The sequence below is a fragment of the Dromaius novaehollandiae genome, chromosome 13, assembly GCF_036370855.1.
Source record: "Dromaius novaehollandiae isolate bDroNov1 chromosome 13, bDroNov1.hap1, whole genome shotgun sequence".
Taxonomy (NCBI): Eukaryota; Metazoa; Chordata; class Aves; order Casuariiformes; family Dromaiidae; genus Dromaius; species Dromaius novaehollandiae.
The window spans coordinates 989618-1011590 of NC_088110.1; the positions used below are offsets into that span (position 1 = coordinate 989618).

The 21973-nt window shown below is 56.7% G+C and overlaps 4 non-coding genes across 4 annotated transcripts; 2 read left to right on the top strand and 2 right to left on the bottom strand.

Moving 5' to 3' along the window:
- Nucleotides 1-4775: 4775 nt before the first annotated feature.
- TRNAI-UAU (transfer RNA isoleucine (anticodon UAU)) lies at nt 4776-4869 on the top strand. The gene is made up of 2 exons: nt 4776-4813; nt 4834-4869. It is a non-coding gene; the product is annotated as a tRNA-Ile (tRNA).
- Nucleotides 4870-5970: 1101 nt separating this feature from the next.
- TRNAH-GUG (transfer RNA histidin (anticodon GUG)) lies at nt 5971-6042 on the bottom strand. The gene has a single exon. It is a non-coding gene; the product is annotated as a tRNA-His (tRNA).
- Nucleotides 6043-7865: 1823 nt separating this feature from the next.
- On the bottom strand, nt 7866-7939 carry TRNAN-GUU (transfer RNA asparagine (anticodon GUU)). Its single transcript has one exon. It is a non-coding gene; the product is annotated as a tRNA-Asn (tRNA).
- A 1284-nt stretch (nt 7940-9223) lies between these two features.
- Nucleotides 9224-9295, top strand: TRNAE-CUC (transfer RNA glutamic acid (anticodon CUC)). The gene has a single exon. It is a non-coding gene; the product is annotated as a tRNA-Glu (tRNA).
- The last annotated feature ends 12678 nt before the right edge of the window (nt 9296-21973 follow it).

Here is a 21973-nt window from a genome sequence, read left to right on the forward strand (position 1 = left end):
GATTGGCATGCCAAGGGCTTTGACCTGTGTTGGTCAGCGTCGTCTTGTCTGCCAGTGATACTGCTCCTGATTTTCCCCACACCCTCAGACACTGAAAGAGCCAGAGGTGGGGAAAAGTGCTCTTTTCACTTTGGCTGCTCTGAAAGCAGAACCTTAGGCCATTGAAGAAGTACATGAAACGAGTAACTACAGCCATTAACCCAAAGAAGGAAAGATAAATGTGCATGGCGCTCAAGGAATGGAGTGGGCACTTATGCAGTCTGTCACCCAGCACAGGAGAAACACCACCACCACCACCCCAAGAACGTGCCAGAAGTGCATCCTGTTGGCTGAGCTCAGCTCTGCCAAGATGTCACTCCGTCCTCCCAAAGGCTGGGCTCACGCTGGCTCTTGGACCCTTTTGCGCAGCCGTTGTAGAGGTGCCCCACTGCAACACCACAGAGGATTGTGTATTTGCATTACTTGGGCCACAGTTAAACAAAATAATTGCCATGGTGCAGTGCTCTTGGGGCTCCCTGGCACTGCCCCAGCTGGGGCAGCTCTCCTGCCTCCAAAGCCTGAGGCAGCTTGCTCAGAGCCCACTGCAGCATCACCACGGGGCGCCCCACTTTGTGGGAGAAGAAAGGGATGGGCAGAAGCTGTGTCCAGTTCTGCAACTCAGGGTTCAAAGGCTTTAAATGAACCAGGCGACACCTTTGTATTCAACCCAGGCACCGCAGAACACCGCCATCAAATTCCTGCTCCCATCACACCAAGTAGAGGCTGCTCTTTTGCCCTGTGGCCTGGCACAGGGAGTAACGTCCTGAGTGTCAGGCTGTGATTGTGTTCAGACACCGGTGCAGTCACTTTGGGCCCCAAAAGCACAAAAGCTTGCTGTCAGCTCCCTGTTGAAGGGAGGGATGATAAATTTATGCCTCATCACAACAGATTGTTACTCTTGCCTGTCGGGCTTTTTAGCAAAAGCTTGCCGTACCCGGGCCTCTGTAGCTCTCCCTCTGCTCTCCTCGGTTTCAGTGTTGCAAATGCTGCCCTTTCTCTCTTTGGCTTTTGTTCAGCCACGGGTGCCTGGAGAGGTCTCCAGCTGGCCTCACAGAGCGCCAGGCCTGCCAGCCATCTCCAAGGAGGAGGCAAGGCCCCCAACTCACCGAAGACAGATTTGTCCCGCATCCTTCCTCTGCTCACCCACCCGTCGCAGCATATAGCAGGCCCTAAGGCCCATCCCTGGGCCCTGTCACTGTCCTGGTCCCTCTCCTGCCCACAGCACAGACTGATCCTGCTGGGTACTCAGGAACTGCTGAGGTCTGCTCCTGCATGCACATCCACTCTTTGCATGTGTGTCTGTATGCTACGGGTCATGTTTGGGCGTTATTCTGTTAGGGCTCTGCAAATAACTGTGGAGGAGCACAGGGGGTTTAACAGCTCTTCCTTTCATCTTTCCTGCAGCACTGTCCCTTGTGAGGCACAGGCTGGTTACTGCAGCTGTGAACAAGCACCCGCCACTTTTCTTTTGCCCTGGTAGGTAGATTTTAATACCCCCTTTGCTAAGAGCTGCATGGCTGCAATGGACGCCACACTGAGAACAGCCGTGGGAGCTCCCACGCTGACAGGCCTCCACTTGGCCCTGCAGCTGCAGTGCCTTGGGACTGGTCGCTCTTCAGGCCCAGGCAGGCTTCCGCAGCTAGCAAGATGGCTCAGGACCATGCTTCCAGACTTCCCCGCAATGTTCACATTTCTTCTGTGCAGCCAGCAAGTCCTGGTACCTCTCCCTTTGATCCTGGAGAGTCATCTGCTGCCCGGGGCTAGGGCATTAGAAAGGAACCGCTTGGTTTTAGGCACAGGCAGAAGGGCACGGAAAGGCTGCAGGCCTAGTGCAGGCCAGGTCTTCTGGGACCTGCTTCTGCTGGCATTTCTGGGCTTTCTAGGATGGGACAGGGGCCCCAGTGTCCAAGGCAAGGACATGACAAGGTCCCATGTGCCGGTAATCAGCCTGCAGAGGAGTCAGGTGGGGCATGAGACTTTGGATGACCCAACTGGCATCGATCCACAGGGCAAGGCATCTGGGTGTGGAGACTTGGGGAGGCAAGGATGGAGTGTTCGTTATGAAAAGGGAGAGCCAAAAGCCTGGAGGAATCCTTTCCTCTTTGGTAGCCACAATGTTCCGATGCCATCTGGAAACCCTACCCCTGGGTGCCCAACACCTGCCCCTGGCCTGGAAGGGTGCCTGGTCCCCGGCCACAGCCTCGAAAGCCTCTTGCTCTCCCACGAGGGACCCCCGCAGAAGACCGCCCCCCCCACCCCTTCCCTTGGGTGCTCCTGGTCTGTCACCCAGCACAGGAGAAACACCACCACCACCCCCCCAAGAACGTGCCAGAAGTGCATCCTGTTGGCTGAGCTCAGCTCTGCCAAGACATCGCTCTGCCGCTCTGTCCTCCCAAAGGCTGGGCTCACGCTGGCTCTTGGACCCTTTTGCACAGCCGTTGTAGAGGTGCCCCACTGCAACATCTTTGAAAACCTAATTCAAGAAAGCTGTAAAAAAATCAAACCCTTCCACGAGGCAAGAGGGGAGGAAGGTCTAAAGAAGCCTTGGTGAGAAGGGTAAAGCGCAGGCATGCTGCTTTCCTGCCCCTTGGCCTTTTCCTGGTGGTGAACTGTGGGTGCAAGGCTTTTAGTCCACTGCCACTGACTGCTTTGCTTTGTTAAACGCTGCAAGGGCTGCATCAAGTCTGCTAAATGAGGCATAAAAGTTTGCCAGAATCCTAGGAGACCTAGGAAAGCTTGCAGCTGTTCTACAGTTGTAGGGACAGGATATTGCTGGGTAGTATTATGCACCATTTCAGGCAGGAGTGGCCTTCGTTTGTCCTGTCCGTACTGCTCCTAGAAAGTGAACACTAATATGTAGTCCTTGTACCTTTTTTCGGTTCACGGCCCACCCCCTATCCTGGAAAGCATGTGCCAGTGCCATTAGCTGCTCTTTCACCTGATTTTCAGATGGTCCCATTATCAAAATATCATTGATGTAATGATGACTAGTGCATTCTGGGAGAGGTGCTGGGAGGTCGGCAGCGACCATTTGATGACATATTATGGGGCTATGCCTATATCCCTGCGGAAGCACCTGGAATGTATACTGCTTAGCATTCCAAGTGAAGGCAAAGTGGTCCCTGCGAGGCTGGGGATATAGCAACAGGGGAAAAGGCATTTGCCAGATCCACCACAGCCTTCCATTCCTGCAAATTTTTGCCCACTTCTTCTAACAAGGTCACCATATTGGGGACCACTGCCATCAGGGGTGGGACCACCTTATTCAGTTCTCTGTAATCCACAGTCATACGCCAGGGGCTGGACAGTCACAGCAGGGTGAGACTCCTGAGTGGGGCCAGGGAAGCAGTCCTCTCCCTTGGCCAGCAGCTCACCCCGCACCGCCCCCGCCCTCGCACAGTGTCATGAGGCAGGCCATCCTCAAGATCCTGGGGTTACGGCATCTACCCAAAGACTCCTCCCACCGAACACAAAGCCCCAGCAAGGATCAGGGGAACAAGGACAGGCGGAGGAAGCCATGGGACCGAATCCATGAGGGAAGACCACGCTGAACTGCCTGCTCCTCTGGCCATCCTAGGAGAGCGATTTGGCCATTGTCCCAAGACAACTCTGTGCGACCTAAGGCGGTTATTGCCGAAAGGGCTGTAGGACTTGTGGGGATGCAGCTGTACCCTGACACCGCTGTTTTGCAGGAACAGAAGCCAAACACATACATTCACAGCCCTGGGCCTGAGACAGCTGTGGTTTTGAGTCTAAGCAGGAGCTTGAATCCATGAGGCACATGCTGCTCTGAGTGAGGCTTAAGCAGGTATGGAAATATTAAGCTGGCAAGTAAAAGAAGAAGAGGGAGGCAGTCAAGGACATTTCTTTCTTTTGTTAAACTCCCTTGCTGTGATGCATTCCTTGGGCTGAGCCCAAAAGCAAATCCTTGATGCACCATGCTCTTCCGGCCACGATAGCCCCTTTGCAGTCTGTCCGGGCAATATTCACAGGAGCCAGTTGCTCCTTCTGCTCGGCCTGTGTCTTTCAGATGAAGAAATACGGGCTGGTGGCAAATAAATACCAGCGTGGGGGGAAGGTATTTGCTTGTTAGCCTGTGTTCCCTCAGACACCTTTTGCCGGCTCCGGGTGTTCTGGAGCAATGGCAAGAGAGAGAAGCATTCCCCTTTGGGGCAAACGCCCTCGAGGCACACACAGGCAGTGGAGCTGTGGTGCAGAAAGATGGGAACCAGTTCTAGCAGTCTGCAGATGACTTCTCCTCCCTGCTCCCATCTCAACGGTCACCAAGAAGGGGCAGCCCAAGGAGGGAAGCATTCAGAAATGCTTGGTGACTGGGGTGTCAGGACAGAGAGGCAGACATGCATTTCGCTGCTGACCTGACCTTTCCCAGCAGTGGACCCATACGCTTCCTCCAAGATGTGGACTTTCTTTCTCCGCCTCTGTGAGGACACTCCAGAGGTAACCCAGTGCTGGAGAGTGCTGAGCAGGGCCAAGTGCTTGTGGTTTCCCCTTTCCTGGCTCTAGCCAGCTAAGCCCTGCTGAAGGACACTTCGCCCTGGCACTCCGTGGCCTGGGGTAGATTGCAAGCCTGGCACACCACGGGGGGCGCACGCTTGCTGCTCCTTGTTGGACGAGGCAAGAGGAAAGCACTTGAGGTGCCAGGTTAATGCCGATGAGCCATGGTGATCACAGGCAGAACTGTTTGCTCGTGGGCTCCAGTCCACCTTTCCAAGTGTGCTCCAGTGGCGCAATGGGCCAGCGCGCAGTACTTATACAGCAGTGCGAAGCAGAGGGATGCTGAGGGTGTGAGTTCAAGCCTCACCTGGAGCATGGGCTTTTGATCAAGCAGTGCTTGCCCTTCCCTTGGGCAGCGCAGCTTTCTAGCAGTGATATCTGTCGCAATACAGACATCCTGGGAACTCTCAATACAGACACCCTGGAACAGCAGAAGCACTCGGGGCCGTTCCAGGCTTGACCTGGGCTCTGCCCGCAGAGCACTCAGTTCGGCAGCCCCGAGGCAGAGCTGGGCTCTCCTCCCTTCTCTGCAGCAGGTGCACCTCTTCCCTGCAGCATCCAGACCCCACCCAGTGCTCAGAGGCTCTCGTTTTCCTTTGGCTTTTCAGCATTTCCCCTCCAGGCAGACACTCTCCCAGCACCAGCTGCCCAGCCTCGCTGTGGCAGATCCTTCCTAGGCAACCTTTCCACCTCCAGGCAGGCCAGGAGGAAGCACTCTTGGCTCCCCACAGCCGCGCACGGGGGTGGAGCTGCAGGCAAAAGCTGCTGCCTCACAGCTCCTCTCACTCTGCAGGCAAGGGAGAAAGGCAGCTCTGCCCTTCCACGGAGGGTGTCCTTCCCACAGCTAGCTTACAGCTTACAGCTGGGCCGGAGCAGGAATGAAGGGTTCAAGCGTGGTGGCATAACCTCAGAAAAGTCCCATGCTCCCCGCAAAGGAAAACATGTCCTCTTTCTCCCAGGGAAGAGCTCGTGGTGCTGGGTCTCTATGGAGTGGGATGGCAGTCGCGGTTGGGCTGGGGTTGCAGGGTGCTTGTGGTGTGGAGCTGAGAGTCTCCTTACTGCAAAATGGGGAGCAAGGGCAAGAGAAAGGGGAGTGAAAAGCTGGGTGCTTTCCAGGCAGGGTCTCTCAGTTCTCAAGCTTTGCCTGGAGAATGGAGAAGCTTGAATGCTTTCCCAGAGGCAGGCGTAGCTGCCACGGCAGCCCCACAGGAGAAGGCACTGCACAGTCACTAGAAACCAGGAAATCATTTTAGGCATGAGCCCACTGAAGGTTTGGAAGAGAGAGAGCACAGAAGAGCTTGTACCGCCTTCCTAGGCCTTGACATCTGTGGAAACAAACCCCTTGGCCCGTCCTTGCAGATGCCTCCCTTGTCTTTTCAAACTCTCCTTTCCGGGCAGCGGGCTTGGCAAAACCCTTGCTGTGACTCGGATTCGAACCGAGGTTGCTGCGGCCACAGCGCAGAGTACTAACCACTATACGATCACAGCTGCCCGTGTGATTGCCTTGCCTCCCTGGGCCATATTTCCCGCCTGCCTCTTTCAGGCAACAGGGTGGGAACAGCAAGGGCCTCCTAACTGCCCTTCCTGCAGCATCCTGCAGCATCCGTCCCCCATGCGTGCTCACGTGAGCAACGAAAGCTCACCTGACTCTGCAGCCCCATCATGCGCATTTGCCACCAGCCTCAACTGCCAGGACCCCACCGCATGCCAGGAGAAGGGGCAGAACAGTAGCCTGCTTCTTAGCTAAGGGAGGCTGGAAGCCTCCTCGCAAGGCGGCAAGCCGACCCAGGGAAGCCCTTCCTTCCCCGGGAGTCACCTCCTTGCCCACCTGAACAGCCCGCTCTCAACACTCCTCAGCAAGCTGTTGGCCCCACAGCCTGTGAGTGCTGGGAACACAATCCTTGCGCCTGGCGACTCAGACCCTGCTCTCAGCAAACGTGTGCATATCCCCATTACCCTGGAGCAGCAAGGCTGAGCAGTCACAGCTGTCAGGTGAAGGCAAGCTAGCAGGGAGCAGTCAGGAAACGTGAGTCTGTGTCCTCGCAGACCAGCACCTGAACGGAGCAAGCCCTCACGTGCCTCCCTAGGGACTGGGCTGGTGTAGGGGGAAGGCAGGTGCATACCGCAGCGGATATGATGTGTGAGGTGATGTAGCTGAGTGGTGTAAGGAGCTGGATTTTGGCTCTGGTTTCTCAGAAAGGTGGGCTCGAAGCCCATGCCATCAGGTTTTGTTGTCTCAGGCTGCTGTGATTTCTGCCCAGCTGATCGTTCCGGAGCACTGTCCCAGCCCTTCTCAAGCTCTCCTTCTCCTCCGCTTTATCTCTTTGCTCTGGTTTTTCACTGTCCCCAGAGGCACAAAGGAGCAAAGGTGAGCCATCCCCCTGGTACCTCCCCGGAGTGACCCATCTGCTCGTCCTAGGAAGAGAGGCCAGGCAAGGCAGGGCTCCTGTGGGTGTTGATGCAGCCCTTTTGTCCCGCCTGCTCAGCTGTGTCCTCAGGGCTCCAAAAGGAGAGTTTTCCTTCTCAGACAAATGCTCTGCTCCAAGACCAAGAGTCAAAGCAGCTGCAGCAACTCCAAGCCAATCTTGGACCCTCCAGCCACTCAAGGGAGAAGACACAAGATTTGCCCGCTGCTACCTCGGCCTTAAGAGCTGGGGTGCCCTGAGAGGTCCTCAGCAGGACAGTTTCACGTCTCTTGGGCAAGTTGGAAAGTTCAGCCCCACACAGACAGCAGCATCACTTCTCGGGCGGGACCTAAGTCTCCTTTGTACAGCGGATGCATAAATTGTGGGGATTTACTTGGACAAGAAAACCATGATGGGATTAAATTAAATTAGGTGGGTCTAAGGAAATTAGATTAAAGTCTTCTGGGCACAGAGTTTGACTCAGGGTCTGGTCACACTTCCCTGGGCAGCAGCCCACTTGCTGGAGAGCTGGTGCTTTCTCTGCCTGGGAGTGGAAGCCCCGCTGGGGAAGGGGAAAAGGCAAATCCTGACTCTCTGCTGAGGACCAGGTGCTGCGGGCTCCTGTGGTCAGGCCCAAGCCAGAGCAAAAGGCTGAGCAGCAGCCTCCTCTGAGGCTTGCCTGCAGGCTCTTCGGGGTATGAGATGGAACTGCTGCTACGGGTGCCAAGAGGCCTCTACCCCAGGGCTCAGTCAGGCCTTGGCACATGGGTTGAGGCAGGGCAGCAGTGCCTGCAAGGGCAGCAGCACAAGAGCAGGCAGCCAGAGCCACTCACTGTGCAGAGGAGCAGTTTCCCGAGAGGAGTGTCACCCGGTGTGGCAAGCCCAGGTGTGCCACCAAAAGGAGGCCGTCCCTGGGTGGGCTCGAACCACCAGCCTCTCAGTTAACAGCCGAGCGCGCTCACCCATTGCGCCACAGAGACCTCCACCAAGGGCTGTCACAGTGATGCTTCCTTCTGTGTCATCACGCACCTCGGCGCTGAGGGACTGGCAGTGCCCCTGATCTTGGGCCCTATCCCAAGAGCCAGGGAAAGGCCGAGCCAGAGCCGCACCCCCGTTCCCAGGCTGCTACCCGCACTGAGAGCAGTGCAGCTCGAGGGCAGGTGCATGCACCGTGTGGTGGAGGTGGCTCAGGGACAAGCCTTTTCTCGCTCTCTTCCAGTGTCACTTTCCCACACACTCTGTGTCGAGAGAGAGCTGCTGGGCGCAGCTCTCCTTAGAGAGAGCGCCCTAGCAGAGCTCCACCTGCTCTGCCCCTGGTGCTGCAGCAGGACAGTGGCCACGCACGCAGCACTGCTGACCTGGCTGAGGTGACTCAGGGCGAGGGATTTGCTCCTCTCCCTCCGGCCCACCTGCATGGAGCAAGGTGTAGAAGTGGTGCCAGCAGTGGGAGGCTCATCTCCTGGACGGGCCCCAAGCACCCGGGGCCCACTGCCCATAGGTCCTGGGTGTTGTCTGCGCTTCCTGTGAGCCCCAGCACCATCAGACCCTGTCAGCGCCCTCAGGACCATTTCTCAGAGACTTCCAGAATAAGAAGTGCTTGGGGCAGGGGCTGTTTCAGAGCAGGCATTTGAGTGAGGCGCACGGTGGTTTCCTCGCTGCGTGGGGATGGACTGACCCTGGCAGAGGACAGACTCCCCTCCCAGGGAGCCAGTTCTGTGCCAATTGAGCACAGCAGTGTGTGAGACCTCCTGGCTCGAGATGGAAATACGGGCAGCTTCGTTCCACAGAGGCACACTTAGGAGAGCTGCAGCTGAGTTCAACGCAGGAGGGTGTTTTTGCCAAGGTGTTAGGAGCCATGCAGCTGGACTGGTGGTGTCCTCCCGGCAGCGTGTTGTGACTAGAGCCGGGGCCATCTCGGCAGCACAAAAGGGCATTTGAACATGCAGAAAGAGCCCCCAAGGCCCTTGCCTTGCTGCCACGCTGCCAATAGCTCATGGCGCAAACCTGTGTCCAGCGGTGACCAGCCCCCCCACAGCACCACCTTGCGCTCCCTGGGCCTCCCCATTGCAGGGCACCCTCTGCCCAGAGGCCCAGGCCGAGGGCATCCTTCTCAGAAGGAAGGAAGAATGCCTGCCAAGTTGCCCGGGCAGGCTCCAGCTGCCGTGGCAATTTGTCTTGCTGCCCGGCTGTGGTTGGAGGGGCTGGTCCCCTGCAGGGCTGGGCTGGTGCCCACTGGAGGGTGCACAGGCACGTTGGGCATCTCCTCCCTGGTGGTCTAGTGGTCAGGATTCGGCACTCTCACTGCCGCGGCCTGGGTTCGATTCCCAGCCAGGGAAAGGGCTCCCTATTGCCACAGCAAGCCAGGCCTTTCACCTTGGGGGCAGCCTGAAATGAAAGGAAGGGCACCCTCTCAGACCCACAACAGAAGAGCTCTCAGCAGCCACAAGGAACAGTTCGGGCATTGCATTGCCTCTGTTACAACAGCCATCCTGGGCTTCCTCCTGCATCCAGCTCCAGGGCACTCCTCCTGTCTCTCCCTAGTCCCACTCTATGTTCTTAACCACTAGGAGTTCACCGTGAACGGTGAGGTTTCCATTGTTTGGAGACCCATGTTTTGTATATCGGAGGTTGTTGCCAAAGAATACCAGCTCCGATGTGCTCAGGAAGATGTTCCCGGTAAGGAGACAGATGAAAACCTTTGCCTGCCCTAGCACCGAGCTCGAGGGGCATGCAAACCGCTCTGAAGACATGGCCGAATGACTGTGTTCCTCCTCTGCTGCTGACTAGGTGACATAAGAATCATCCCTCTGTGGTACGAGGATCTACCCGTGTGCGCCCGCAGGCCTTTTACAGCAGTGCAGTGTTGCCTAACCAAGACCTCAATGGCATTCTTCCAGGCCATCTCGAGAAGACAGCACGTGGACTTTGTCTTCAAGGCCATTGGCATTCTCTCTGTACAGAACAAGGAAGCGACCATGTGATTTTACGATGACTTCCTCCTCATGGTGGATGGCACTGGAAAGCTGCTAGAAGCTCTCCTTGAGGTAAGTCGATCGCTTCCCCGTGCTACGCCTAGTTCTATGCCAGGTCTTACCCACTGGGCAAAGACAAAGCAAGGGCCAGGTCTCTGTCCTCTTCCATGCAATGGATGCAACCATCTGAATCCTTGGAGAGACTGTGAGGCTAACAGCACGTCTGAGCCAGGTGTTCTCTTTCTGGGCAGGGTCATAACAAGCCAAGCGGCAAAATCCAGTCTGCAGAAACCCTGGCTAACCGAATGCCTTCTCCTGTGGCTGACTTCTCCAGTAACAGAGGAGGAGTGTCCTGCTTGCCTGTCTTGAATCTTGCCCTCGCAAAACACCTGGCAATGTTGTTCCTCATTCTCAACTCTGAGCTGTGCATCTTCTGCTTTCCTAGTTGAGGGCTAACGTTAGGAAAGAAAACTTTGTTTCAGGGTGTCCCGGTGGCAGCCCCTTCCCTGACCACAGAAAGAGTTGCTGCCTTTACAAGCAATGCAGTAATGTCGCTGGAATGCTCTCACGTAGCTCTGTCTCTGTTTCAGACCCCAGGGACGAGACAGCTGGTGGTATCAGGAAGAGCAAGCACAGCTTTTCGCAGGGGACCTGGCAGTGTCTTCGTATTGCCACAGTACATTTGCTTCTCAGCTCCTGCTTGGCGAATAGGAAGAGGAGATGCAAGATGGTCTCCAGGGGCAGCGAGGAGGCCAGGAGTACACTTTCTCCACGTTAGGATAGGGAAGCCCTGGCACGGACTGGTGGGGCCTCTTGTGTGCTCACAGGCCGTGGCGGTCTTGACTGTGTCTCTCCGGTTTCTAACAGAGTTCTCAAGGACATTGCATAGTCTGCTTTGGAAAGCTATGGGCTTGGCTGGCCTTCTCAAATCTCTCTGTGACTGGATTGTGAATGCAAGTGCCAAAGTGGTGCCTTTTCTTCAACCTGTCGTCTTCGCCTTTCCAGATTTGATTGGAAGCTTCCCCCGGAAAAACAAGTGGAATCTCCCTCCAAGGGATCCCTGGAACACACTGGTGACAAAGAGCAGGTGGACAGAAAAGGTCATGTCCCAGCTGACTCTTGAGAGAGAGGGGAGCGTGCATGTGCACGTGTGTTTGTGCTCAACTGCTCACAAAGACGCTTGCTGAAGAGTCTTCTCCCTTCCTGCTTCCAGGGAGTGCTCCCGTTGCACGCCTCCTTTCTCAAGAAAGGCCTTTGCCACCCGCATTATCTGGCACTGGCCAGAAAAAGCAAAAGGGGTGGAAAACCAAAGGAAGCAAGTCGTTGGCCAGGTGAGCCTCTTGGAGAAAAGGCTGAGGTGCTCTTGGAGTTCTTTGAAGGAGCTGTTTCTTCCGTTCACTCTGTCAGAATGAAATCTGAAGGGCAGCCAACAAGTCTTTCCATGACTTAATCTTTCCAGATTGGCGGCAAGCATGTGGCAGGTTTCTGCGAGGCTCTTGTGTCAGCTTCCCTCTGGTCCCTTTCTTGTTTCCAGCACTGCGACTGAGATCACGCCTCTGAGACCAGCCTCTTCCTCCAGAGGCTCTCGGAAGGCCGCCAAAGGCCGGGAGGCGAAGGACAGAGAGCGCACCAAGCAGACCGAGGGAAAAGGTCATGCCACAGCTGACTGGTGAGAGCGGTGTGTTGGTTTTCCTTTGGGCCTCCGCAGTAGGTGACTGGAGCCAAGCTTAAAATGCGAGGCCTGCCATGGTAGGCTGCTTCTCTTGTGCCTCTGCTTACTCATCACGGCAGATCTCAGGGGACTCCTCCTGGAAGGTATCTCAGGGCAGGCCTGCAGCACCAACTGCAGCTGCCACTGCTGAGGGGCACTTTGCCCTGGCATTCCGTGCCCTGGTATACCTTGCAAGCCGCTCCTTAGTTACAGGAATCTGCCTGTGCGGAGGCAGCAGGAATTTAGGAAGATCCCTCAGCACTCTGCAGGGGATCAAAATGCGACCTTGAGCAGCCAGTGGCGGAGGGGTCTACCTTTCCCAGGGAACCAGCGCGCTTGAATGGGGGGAGAAAGACCATGTGGAGATGATTGGCGATAGGCTGCGAAGCTGTGCTAAAACGTTGCTTCCATTTGAAGGCTGGTAATTGCAGGCCTTGTGTTGTGAGGACTGAGGATCACCTCGCTAAGCATGTCTTTGGGCTGGATGTGCCAGAAGAGCAAGCCTGGGCATGCGAGCCCCTTAGAGATGTGCAGGAAGCTGTTCCCCTTGTCGTGTGAAACTATGCCCTCCACCCTGCAGCCACCCCAAAGGGGAGGGTACCTGAGGGTACCAGAGGAATGTGAAAGTCAGCTCATCCTCCCCCACCAACAGAGAGTAGTGTCTGTTTTCCCTGGTTTTTAGGTTGGCTTTAATTAACTAGAAGCCTCTTGTTTTCCTCCTAATCTTGATGGTGGGGGAAGGGCAGCTGTGGTCTGGCACAGGAGGTGGGCCAGAGAGAGCTAAAAGCCAGGATTGCTTTTCTCCCTAGCACACTTCCTCCTTCTCTGAGACTGGGTCCCCTAGTGTTAGTCCAGTTTCACCCCAAAACAGAGTCTTTCCGACCACCTCACTGCCTTCAGTGCCCCTAGCAGGAGGCGGGTAATGGTCTCCGCAGGCTCTGGCTGTGGCAAACGGCACTGGTTTTCTTCTTGTGCCATCGCGAGAGGGCCCACCCCTGGGCATCCTGAGCTTTCCTTGGGGCCTCTTGGGCCTCATGGGAGTGCTACAGCTCGAGGGCTTCTCCCCTCACTGTTGACATGAATGCAAGGACTCCAGTACGCCAAATGCTCCAGCAGAGCTGCCTTCTGCTGCAAAGGCTGGCACCCAGCTGCTTGTGAGCACCAGAGGGAGAACAGTCTCATCTGGCACTCAGATAACTTCACCCGGCTTGTGTGTTTTTAGCCTGCTGCAAACAATTCAGGAGAGCTCCTCTAAGGCAGAAGAGGAGGGCAAGCAGGAAGAACTTCTTCAAGCCAGACCTCAAACTGCACTTTGTGTTTGCAGACATCAGAACAGGGCAGAACAGGTGAGCAGAGGAGCTGAGTCGTGGAGACTGCTGTCTCCAAAGAGCAGGCCAGGGGACCATGGTCTTTCAAGCTTGCCTGCTCATGCCTGGCAGGCAGAAGCTGTCCCCAGAAGCCAAAGGGGAGGAGTAGCACTCTGCTATGGTGGGGGCATGAGTGGATCACCCCTCCCTTGAACTTGCAGTGAATGAAGAGGGCCAACCGCACCCGGGGCTCTATTTGCAAGAGCGTAGCCAGCCGGGTGAAGGAAGTGATGCTTCCTCTGTCTTCAGCACTCGCGAGACCTCCCTTGGTGCCCTGGGTCCAAGGGTGGGGCTCCACCATGCAAGACAGGCTTTGATATGCTGGAGCAAATCCAGCGGAGGCTCCCAGGATGCTCAGGGGACTGGAGTACCTGGTGTCCAAGGAGAGGTGGAGAGGACTGTGTTTCTTCAGCCCATTGAAGAGACGGCTTAAGGGGCAGTGTCCTTGGTGTCTGCAACTACCCAGGGTGAAGGGCTAGAGGCAACTTAGCCAGCTCTTCTCAGAGGCGCACAGTGACAGGATGAGAGGCACAAGGCACAGAGCTGCAAAAGGGTAGCTTCCAGCTGGGTGTTAGGAGAAATGTTTCCACCATGATGGTGGTGAAAGTTGGGAACAGGGCCCCAGAGAGGCTGTGGGATTTCTACCCTTGGAGTCATTCAGCCCTCAGGTGGACACACCCTGGGCAGCAGGCTCTACGTGGCCCTGCTTGGAGCGGGGCCTTGGACCAGAGCTCTCCAGAGGTCCCCTCCAACCAACCCCGTTCAGTGGCTCCGTGCTGTGGTCTGACTGGTTGAACTCCACTGGAGCATTGCATTTCATGGTTGCAGCTCTGAAAAACAGCCTTTCCCTGCCCTCATTCACCTTGTCACGAGCGACATCAGCAAGAGAGAGTGGGGCCAGCAGGGAGCTGTGCTGAACCCCGGCCAGGCTACGACTGCAGGGTCCCTGCCTGGGGCCGTGCTTCTCCTGGGGCTTTCTGAGGGCAGACCAGACCAGTTGGGCTGGAGGACGCACAGGCCCTGCAGTTAATGGCTTCTGCAGTGCTGTGAGTTGAGAGTGCCTGAGGGAGGTTAGAAGCAGCCTCAAATTTGTGCTCTGGTGCCAATGGAGGCTTGGCGGCATCACGGGACACTGCTGGAGGTTTGGCCACCCTCACCAGTGCCCCCGCTTGCAAAAGAGGAGCGGACTGCTGCCTTCGTGCACAGAGCAGAGGAGAAGAGGGGCAAGCCAGAGAGGCTGCCGCGGCTGCACAAAGAGTAAGTGTGCCCCAGCCCCAGCCCCGGCCTGGGAAACTTGAGCGGCAGCAGCTGTCCGAGGTGTGAGGAGCCCCAGTTCCTCAGCTCTGGGGCTGGGTATGGCGTCCGCTGATTTCTCACGGCATGGGAATGACCCGGGCTAGACTCTGATGCTAGGCAGCCCCAAGCTGCCTGGCGAGTTGGAGGCTGTGGGTACCAATGGGAGCGTGTGGGCAGGGGCTGGTAGAGAGCAGAGGCAGGAGAGCCTCAGCCAGAAGGGGAGAGAGCACTCTTCCCTGCTGTTGCAGCCATCTTTCCGTAGGAGCAAGCCACACCCTGCAGCTCTTGGAAACTTACCAAGTGCACTGGGAGGAGTGGAAACAGAGAGTAGAGCTGAACCCCAAGAGAAGCACTTCCTCTGGTAAATTTCTCCGGCTAGGGCTGGTGTTTCCCCTTCCTCTCTACTGGCCTTCCCTCCACACCCAGGAGCACCCAAGGGAAGGCGGGGGGGGGGGGGGGGTCTTCTGCGGGGGTCCCTCGTGGGAGAGCAAGAGGCTTTGGAGGCTGTGGCCGGGGACCAGGCACCCTTCCAGGCCAGGGGCAGGTGTTGGGCACCCAGGGGTAGGGTTTCCAGATGGCATCGGAACATTGTGGCTACCAAAGAGGAAAGGATTCCTCCAGGCTTTTGGCCTCGGACACTGGGGCCCCTGTCCCATCCTAGAAAGCCCAGAAATGCCAGCAGAAGCAGGTCCCAGAAGACCTGGCCTGCACTAGGCCTGCAGCCTTTCCGTGCCCTTCTGCCTGTGCCTAAAACCAAGCGGTTCCTTTCTAATGCCCTAGCCCCGGGCAGCAGATGACTCTCCAGGATCAAAGGGAGAGGTACCAGGACTTGCTGGCTGCGCAGAAGAAATGTGAACATTGCGGGGAAGTCTGGAAGCATGGTCCTGAGCCATCTTGCTAGCTGCGGAAGCCTGCCTGGGCCTGAAGAGCGACCAGTCCCAAGGCACTGCAGCTGTAGTGCCAAGTGGAGGCCTGTCAGCGTGGGAGCTCCCACGGCTGTTCTCAGTGTGGCGTCCATTGCAGCCATGCAGCTCTTAGCAAAGGGGGTATTAAAATCTACCTACCAGGGCAAAAGAAAAGTGGCGGGTGCTTGTTCACAGCTGCAGTAACCAGCCTGTGCCTCCCAAGGGACAGTGCTGCAGGAAAGATGAAAGGAAGAGCTGTTAAACCCCCTGTGCTCCTCCACAGTTACTTGCAGAGCCCTAACAGAATAACGCCCAAACACAGATGGCAGCATATAGACATGTATGCCACAGAGTGGATGTGCATGCCCACCACCTCCTAACCCACTGTCAGGACAGCGCACGCACACACACACAAACACATGCGACCCTTCCTTCACACAAGTGTGTGTAATGCCCCATGGGCCAGCGCAGCTGCTCACTCACCCAGGTGGGGCTCTGAGGTTGGGGAGCAGATCCCCTTTTCCCTCCTGCACGGCCCCTGCTGGGCCACTCTTCAACTCAGCGGGGCTCTGCAGGGAGGGCTGGGCCTGGTACCCACATGCCTGTGGTCTCTGTGCATTTCAGGGAGGGCCAGGGAGAGTAGGCCCCACAGGGCTGATGAGTGGGGAGCACCCCACTCACCCAGGGGAGGAAGGCAGAGCCCCGGCCCACCCCAGGAGCTGTATGAGGCCATGAACTCCCCCCCTCCTAGGGCTGGGGGCATCCCCATCCCCACAGGCTGTTCTCCTTCTCCCCACAGGGCATGACAGAGAGCCATGTCTTGCTCCTTCCCGGGATCGAGCCCTGTCTTGCTCTGTCATTTGCCTCAGGGATACTCCCAGGCCCCTCCTGTCCCCTGGACCTGCTAGGCCAGGAGCACCTCCAAGGTCCAGCTCTGCAACCCTGCTGTGGTATGTGGTGGGGAGACAGGCCACCAGGACTCTTGGGTCCTCCATGGCTCTGCGAGTCCCTGGCTGCAGCAGAAAAGAGAGTGGCTGAGCTCCTCAGGCAGGGGCAGGTCCAGTCTGTGCTGTGGGCAGGAGAGGGACCAGGACAGCGACAGGGCCCAGAGAAGCTGTCCCCAGAAGCCAAAGCGGAGGAGAAGAGGGCCAACCGCACCCGGGGCTCTATTTGCAAGAGCGTAGCCAGCCGGGTGCCAGGAGGCTGCAGCACCTTGTCCTCAGCAGAGAGTCAGGATTTGCCTTTTCCCCTTCCCCAGCGGGGCTTCCACTCCCAGGCAGAGAAAGCACCAGCTCTCCAGCAAGCGGGCTGCGGCCAAGGAAGTGTGACCAGACCCTGAGTCAAACTCTGTGCCCAGAAGACTTTAATCTAATTTCATTAGACTCACCTAATTTAATTTAATCCCATCATGGTTTTGTTGTTGTTTTGTTGTGTTGGCACTGGCAGCACCAACCTGCGAACAGTCACCTCGTAGGATTCGGCACCAAGGCGGGGAGGCTTCCCAGATGGGTCTCTATGCACTTCCTCACTGTGTGCATCCGCAGTCTCCTCCTGAAGTCCTGTCCCAACTCCAGCCTTGATACGGGGCAACGATTGGCATGCCAAGGGCTTTGACCTGTGTTGGTCAGCGTCGTCTTGTCTGCCAGTGATACTGCTCCTGATTTTCCCCACACCCTCAGACACTGAAAGAGCCAGAGGTGGGGAAAAGTGCTCTTTTCACTTTGGCTGCTCTGAAAGCAGAACCTTAGGCCGTTGAAGAAGTACATGAAACGAGTAACTACAGCCATTAACCCAAAGAAGGAAAGATAAATGTGCATGGCGCTCAAGGAATGGAGTGGGCACTTAGGCAGTCTGTCACCCAGCACAGGAGAAACACCACCACCACCACCCCAAGAACGTGCCAGAAGTGCATCCTGTTGGCTGAGCTCAGCTCTGCCAAGATGTCACTCCGTCCTCCCAAAGGCTGGGCTCACACTGGCTCTTGGACCCTTTTGCGCAGCTGTTGTAGAGGTGCCCCACTGCAACACCACAGAGGATTGTGTATTTGCATTACTTGGGCCACAGTTAAACAAAATAATTGCCATGGTGCAGTGCTCTTGGGGCTCCCTGGCACTGCCCCAGCTGGGGCAGCTCTCCTGCCTCCAAAGCCTGAGGCAGCTTGCTCAGAGCCCACTGCAGCATCACCACGGGGCGCCCCACTTTGTGGGAGAAGAAAGGGATGGGCAGAAGCTGTGTCCAGTTCTGCAACTCAGGGTTCAAAGGCTTTAAATGAACCAGGCGACACCTTTGTATTCAACCCAGGCACCGCAGAACACCGCCATCAAATTCCTGCTCCCATCACACCAAGTAGAGGCTGCTCTTTTGCCCTGTGGCCTGGCACAGGGAGTAACGTCCTGAGTGTCAGGCTGTGATTGTGTTCAGACACCGGTGCAGTCACTTTGGGCCCCAAAAGCACAAAAGCTTCCCTCTGTTGAAGGGAGGGATGATAAATTTATGCCTCATCACAACAGATTGTTACTCTTGCCTGTCGGGCTTTTTAGCAAAAGCTTGCCGTACCCGGGCCTCTGTAGCTCTCCCTCTGCTCTCCTCGGTTTCAGTGTTGCAAATGCTGCCCTTTCTCTCTTTGGCTTTTGTTCAGCCACGGGTGCCTGGAGAGGTCTCCGCTCCTACGGCCTGGGGGGCTAGCCTATGTCCTAGAGGGCCATAGGCAGCATTAGTCTGCCCTGATTCTTCTGGGGGCAGAGGCTGGTTCCACAGTGTCCAGGAGATGCACAAGTGCTGTGGAACCCCAGTGCAGGGGGCAGCAGAAATGAGGTCCAAAGCCCTTGCCCCTTTACTCAGCTGAATGTCTGCAAGCGAAGCAGCTGCCTAGTAAGAGGCCGCACTTGCAGGGACAGTGCGCTGTTTGGAGCATCAGGTATTAGGAAAAGGAAGACAACAGAAGAAGAGGCTCCTCCCAGCAACAGACCAAAAGGACACGGCCGTCACCCAGCCCCTCAGGAAGGATTCACAAAGCCCCTTCCTGAGTCTGATGAAGGACAGGGAGATGCTTTGCTCCCGGTTCAGAGGAGACGCATGGACAGCCTTCAAGGACCCTAGAATTTGAGAAAGGCTGACAGGGCTGTCAAGCAGCCTTGAGCTGACCGTGGTTTACAGGGAGCAACTAGGTGCAGCTTTGAAAACCTAATTCGAGAAAGCTCTAAGAAAATCAACCCCGTCCACGAGGCAAGAGGGGAGGAAGGTCTAAAGAAGCCTTGGTGAGAAGGGCAAGCACAGGCATGCTGCTTTCCTGCCCCTTGGCCTTTTCCTGGTGGTGAACTGTGGGTGCAACGCCTTTAGTCCACTGCCACTGACTGCTTTGCTTTGTTAAACGCTGCAAGGGCCGCATCAAGTCTGCTAAATGAGGTACAAAAGTTCGCCAGAATCCTAGGAGACCTAGGAAAGCTTGCAGCTGTAGGGGCAGGGGTGGGGGGAGGGGAGAAGCCCTCGAGCTGTAGCACTTCCATGAGGCCCAAGAGGCCCCAAGGAAAGCTCAGGATGCCCAGGGGTGGGCCCTCTCGCGATGGCACAAGAAGAAAACCAGTGCCGTTTGCCACAGCCAGAGCCTGCGGAGACCATTACCCGCCTCCTGCTAGGGGCACTGAAGGCAGCGAGGTGGTTGGAAAGACTCTGTTTTGGGGTGAAACTGGACTAACACTAGGGGACCCAGTCTCAGAGAAGGAGGAAGTGTGCTAGGGAGAAAAGCAATCCTGGCTTTTAGCTCTCTCTGGCCCACCTCCTGTGCCAGACCACAGCTGCCCTTCCCCCACCATCAAGATTAGGAGGAAAACAAGAGGCTTCTAGTTAATTAAAGCCAACCTAAAAACCAAGGAAAACAGACACTACTCTCTGTTGGTGGGGGAGGATGAGCTGACTTTCACATTCCTCTGGTACCCTCAGGTACCCTCTCCTTTGGGGTGGCTGCGGGGTGGAGGGCATAGCTTTGCACGACAAGGGGAACAGCTTCCTGCACATCTCTAAGGGGCTCGCATGCCCAGGCTTGCTCTTCTGGCACATCCAGCCCAAAGACATGCTTAGCGAGGTGATTCTCAGTCCTCACAACACAAGGCCTGCAATTACCAGCCTTCAAAAGGAAGCAACATTTTGGCACAGCTTCGCAGCCTGTCGCCAATCATCTCCACATGGTCTTTCTCCCCACATTGAAGACAAAGTCCACGTGCTGTCTTCTCGAGATGGCCTGGAAGAACACCACTGAGGTCTTGGTTAGGAACACTGCACTGCTGTAAAAGGCCTGCGGGCGCACACGGGTAGATCCTCGTACCGCAGAGGGATGATTCTCACGTCACCCAGTCAGCAGCAGAGGAGGAACACAGTCATTCGGCCATGTCTTCAGAGCGGTTTGCATGCCCCTCGAGCTCGGTGCTAGGGCAGGCAAAGGTTTTCATCTGTCTCCTTACCGGGAACATCTTCTTGAGCGCATCGGAGCTGGTATTCTTTGGCAACAACCTCCGATATACGAAACATGGGTCTCCGAACAATGGAAACCTCACCGTTCACGGTGAACTCGTAGTGGTTAAGAACACAGAATGTCCCCACTTCTAAGACCATGACACCCTGAGAACAGCAGAGGGAGAGAAGGAACAAGCATCAGCCTCCTGGAGAGGAGAAAACTGACCAGTGTCTTGCCAGAGCGTGGGGCGGCCGCTCTGTGCCCTGCCCACCCCTACCATGCAAAGGGCAACATGGGGCACTTGGGAAAGCTCTGGAGAGAAAGCACATGCTGCAGACCTTTCTTTGCTCTTGCTCCTCTGCTCTGCCCAAAAATCTCTTGGGAAAAGCAACAGCTGAGCCAACATTGCTCCCCTACACACAGTCGGAGGGCTTTCCAACAGCAGGGACAAACCCTGAAACGGGTAGCAGGCTTTGGCCTTTCCGCGCTGGCACTGGAGAAGAGAGGAGCCCCAGAGGGGGCTGAACACTCTCTTCTGCTCTATCAGGACTTCCATTGTTACCTCTGGTGCAAGAGAAGCTGCTCTGTGGCACTTTGTCCAGGGCAGTGTCCTGCGGGGGTGCCGTTGCTCTTCTCAGGGGAGGGACGCAACGGCACTCCATGGCACAGGGATGTCAGGACGAGGCAAACTGTCAGGCTTTCATGAGGGGAGGAGCAGGACACAAGACCCACCTCGTTCTGTGCCAAGTGCTCTAGAATGTATTTGGACACGCTGTCCCAAATGGTAACAATCTCTGGAAAGCAAGGCAAAGAGGTATCATGCTCCAAGTCAGCCAGCTCACAACCATTCAGCACCCTGCTCACCCGGCAGGTGACAAGTGCAGGTGAGATGAAAAATACGGCCACTCCAATTCAAAACACGCCAGGTGCTCCACAGGACAGGAGTTGCAGAGCTGAGCTGCAAGGGCACGGCAAGGACACCTCCGCCCACTTCTAAGCAAGGCTCCTCTCCTTTCAGGTGTGGATGCCAAAGGCTGACCCACCCGCTAGGGAAACGGGGACTAGCTTTCCACAGCAGCGAGAGGACGCTGCAGCGCCCACAGGAGTCGCCGAGGCTCAGGGGAGCCCCAGCAGTCTCCCCTGCAGGACTCCCGGCTGCCAAACTCACCCCTGGGCCAGGAACAGATGAGCAGACCGCCCTCTCGTGGCGCCCACTTGCCCTGTCCAGACCGCCCCCACAGAGCCCAGCCTTTCCATGGCTTTCTCCTAGCTGATACCGTCTACAGCACTCAGGAAATACCTCCTGCAAGCCTTATCGTAATGGCCGAGATTCCTGAGCATTGGAAACACGTCCGGCCACAGGTTCTCCATCTTCGTGACCCCCTCACGCTCGATTAGGCCCTGGAGCAGGAGGGTGAGTAGGAAACTTCTCCTCCCGATCGCCTCCTCCTCCTTTGCACTCCCCCCCCCCCGCCCCCTGGCAGGCTCTAGCACTGTCATGCAGCCTCCCTTCGCCCTCTCCTTTGCACTGCAAAGCAGCTGCTCCAGCGGAGAGCCGTGGCGAGAGCAGCCCCAGCACCTGGGCTTGCCCAGGCCTCCCAGGGAAGTGCGAGGAGGAAGTGTGCCCTCCCGTGGTGGGAGGGCAGCTGTGGCTGTGACCCCAGCCCATGTCACCAAGGAGCTGCCAGGCCTCCTGCCACCCCTCCCACAGACCCTGACAGCCTTTGCCCACCTTGGCCAAGGGCGACTGTACTGGGTGTTGTAGGGTGCTGCCTCCACTCCACGCTGTGCCACAGCGAGAGCCATGGCGGGGAGGTCCCCTGGCTGGGGCCTACCCCGTGCACTTCCAGGGTGCTCAGCAGTGCGATGGCCCCAGACGGGGATGCTGCGCTGTCATTGCTGGCTGTGGGGGCCGCGCTGGGCTCTGCCCTGAAGAAAGGAAGGGAGAAAGGAGGGAAGGAATAAAGAGGAGGGTCCTGGCTGTACTCCTCAGCCTCCGCAAAGCAAGGGCTGGTGCTGGTTAGGTACACCACAGCCTATCTGGGCAACCAGTGCCAGTGTTCCCTCACCCGTACAGTAAAAAAGGGTTTTCGTACGCTTAAGGGGGATTTCCGGTACTTCAGTTTGTGCCCATTGCCTCTCGTTCTTCCACTGGGAGCCACTGAGAAGAGGAATCAAACTGGGCTCAGCTGCTTGGAAGGCAGCCACGCTCACCACTGTGCCACCAAAGCACCTGGGCATGTCCCTGTGCCATGCCCCTCCAGGTGGGTCTTGCCTATTCCCTCCAGCTCCATCCACACACATCTACTCTTC